Source organism: Alligator sinensis, unplaced genomic scaffold (genome assembly GCF_000455745.1).
Source record: "Alligator sinensis unplaced genomic scaffold, ASM45574v1 scaffold337_1, whole genome shotgun sequence".
Lineage (NCBI taxonomy): Eukaryota > Metazoa > Chordata > Crocodylia > Alligatoridae > Alligator > Alligator sinensis.
The window spans coordinates 1,037,334-1,040,623 of NW_005841927.1; positions in this window are offsets into that span (position 1 = coordinate 1,037,334).

Below are 3,290 nucleotides of genomic sequence, written 5' to 3' on the forward strand. Positions count from 1 at the left end.
GTCGTGTTGCACAGCGAAGGCGCTGGGCAGAACCTGCCAGTCGTCGGTGCCCCGCACACCGGAGGGTCCCAGCCCCGTGCCTTCACATCTGGCCGAGCTGAGACCTCTGCTTCTGCGCAGGCAGCGAACCGGGGGGTTCAAATGGGAGTCAGTCCTTTGGTCAGTCCTGCAGAGCCCACACAGCCATGGCAGAGCAACCTAGATGGTGCCATCCTGTGAGCAGCTGGCTTGGCTAGCAGTGGTGGACTGAGCATAACAGGCTGCCTTCATCCTCATGCCAGGGCACTACTGTCTGCCTCAATACAGCATCTAGCCCGGTGCCTGCTGGACAAGGCCTGGGCCTAGAGTGCCCAGCCCCGCCGAGCCCTGCCCGCCCTTCCTACAGCCAGCTGAAGGGGGTTTTTTTAATAAAAATATATGCCTTGTACATATATGTGTGTGTCACACACACACCTTCTAGTTACTGTTCGTTACCTCCTTAACCCACCCAAAGAAAACCCATGCACCCATTGCAATACATGCACCCGCGCACCTGTCCGCAAGGCATCGCTTCCCTTTCTACAGCCAGCTGAAGTCTGGCCACTAGCTCCACGAGGAGAGAGACACGGGGGTTCGAGCCATGGGAGGGGACAAGGGGAAAGGGTGGAAACCAGAGGTCTTGCACTGCTCTGGGCAGGGGTGATGGATGCAGCATAGACCTCGTTGCTCCCCACCTCCCTGTGGGTCAGCCTAGGGCTGCCCATGGGGCTGGGGAGGGAAGAGAGTGTCTTATCCTAATCTTAGTAATTAGAGCCTTTCATTATGTCTGGCCACGCACCGGGCCCAGAATAGACCACGGGTCGGCATTAAAGGGTAACCAGGCAGGCTGGGGGAGGTCACTTTGTCCAGGATGTTTAACTGGGTAGGTGCTAAATGCAAGGCAGGACACGCACCGCCGGCTGTTCGTGGCCCAGGGAGGGGAGCGGCGAGGTGAAATTGTAACTAGCAGAGCTCCCTGCCCCAAAGCCAGAGCTCCTGGAGAGGTCTCATATCTCGCCCAACTTCATCCACCACCGAGCACCTCTGCTCTCCCCTTCCCAGGCCGGGCCACGCTCTGCGGAAGAGGTGGAGGATGGTGACCACCTCCATGGTGCTGGGGCTGGCAGTGGCTCCCATGGGCTGGGTCGTGACGCTGGCCGCCACAGTGACCCCTCGGTGGAAGGAGTTCTCAGCGAGACCCGGCTTCCCCCGGGACGTGTCCTTCAGTGACGGGCTCTGGGAGAGCTGCGTGGAGGTGGCAGCCGTGCCGTGCTGGACAAGGCGGCCGTCTCCTGGCCCATGCAGATGCTGAGAGCAATGACGGTCCTCTCAGTGCTCACCGGCGCTCTGAGCTGCTCCATCGCCAACGCTGGGGTACGCTGGTGGACTCGCCCCCTGGACCCTCGTCTCACGGGCACCGCTGGACTCCTGCTGGTCCTCTGCGGGGCCGCGGATCTGCGCACTGTCTCCTACATGGCATATCGCGTGCTAGACAATATCGCCAGCCCGCAGACCCCCGCTGCCGACAAACTCCACATGGGGCCCTGCCTCTACCTGGGCTGGACTGGAGGAGGGTTGGAGATCCTTGCCAGCCTCTGCCTGGCTGCTAATTGCCCAAGGAAGCAGGAGTGAGCCAGCAGCCGCCCCGTATGAAGTGGATTACCGAGACAGGACCTCCCACCCAGCCATCCGGGAGGGCATGGGCTGGTTTCTTCCATGCTGTTCCCTTTCCACCTCTCTCCTTTGGCACCAAATGCCTGCAAGGAGCATTGTATTCGGTGCCCTGTGGCCGCAGGGTGAAAGCTCATCCAGATGTGCGGCGCTGGAATGCGGCTGCCCATTTCCAACCCCTGAGAACAGGTCTGGGCAGGAAGGAGGGAGGCTCTGGCGCTCCAGGGCTGTTTCACTGCAAAATAAATTCACGAACTTGAAATGAGCTGATATTTAAGCCCTTCCGCTGGCTTCCAGTCTTTCTCCATCCTGTGGGTTTGTGTGTCCCCATCTCTCCCCCTCCCCCTCCCAGGTTGCTGGAGAAGCCACTGGCATATGGGGTGGCCACAGCTTGGGAACTGGGGAGAGAGGTTTCCAGCTGTTGCACATCTGTAATGGGCTGGGAGGAGCTGAAGCAGGCAGAAACCCACTGATTTATGTATAAGCCATATCTGTAACCTGGAGGGCAATGAGCACACGTTATGGGACTCTGGTCAGAGCCCCTCTGTATGGCCTTCCCCCCACCAGCCTATTTTGAGAGCAATCTTCCCCAGAGCATCCTGCCACAGGACCTCTCTGGACTCCTCCTTTTTGCCCCGAGCTGAGGTTGCTCAACTGTTGCAGGGCGAGCCCAGGCCCTAGAGAGACAGGGAAGAGCCGACTGAGACCGGAGGGGTGGAGAAGGGCTGCTGCAGAAAGGGATGAGGTAGCAGGAGAAGGGGACCGAATGATTTTCCAAGTACATTTGGCGCCCTGCAGAAGAAGGGGGTTGGGTCCTGATGGCTAGGTGCTCAGAGAGGCCAGTGTCCACCATGAACTGCACAGCAAAGCTGGAGAGAAATGTAAAAACAGGCAGAGATTTTATTTCAATGTATTGGCAGGGCTGGAGCGGCACCAGCTGGGGTTTGAGCAGAGCCAGGTAATGCTCATGGGGCGGCTCAGTCTCTGTTCTCCCCGAGCACTCCGGGCAAGCGGATGCAAAGCCGCTCCATCCCATCCCCTGCTCGTAGCTGGGGAAAATGAGGCACAACACAACTGAAGGACTTGCCCAAGGGCATAAACAAAAATCAGTGGTGGGGCTGGGACACAAATACACCCGTCTACAGGCATCGGCGACAGCAAAGGTGGGGTTCGGCCACAGGACCCGGCCAGGGCCCTTGGGTGCATCCACCTTCTCCCTGGGATGTCACGCCGGGGCTTGGTTCACCCAAAGCTTCTGCAATGTTGAGGGGAAGAGAGCCCCTGGAGCCAAGATGGGTCCGTGGTCCAGCCCAAGTGCTCCACAGCCCCGTTCAACCCGGCCGACACGTTCGTACACGCTCCTTTCCCTGGAGCTCCAGAATTACAAGCGCCCCACGTCCCTTCCGTGACTGCACAGGGGCCTTGAAGAAGCAAATCCTCTATCAACCAACCCAGCGCCTGGGAGTGATTCTGGGGATCCCTCCCAGAGCCCCCAGACTGGCGGGGCAGGCTCCAGGGTGATGCCTGTTCTGGGCGGAGGACTCAAAAAGCCCGTGCCGTGCTCCAGGCCAACGAATGCAGCACCAGCAAGAGGAAGAGCG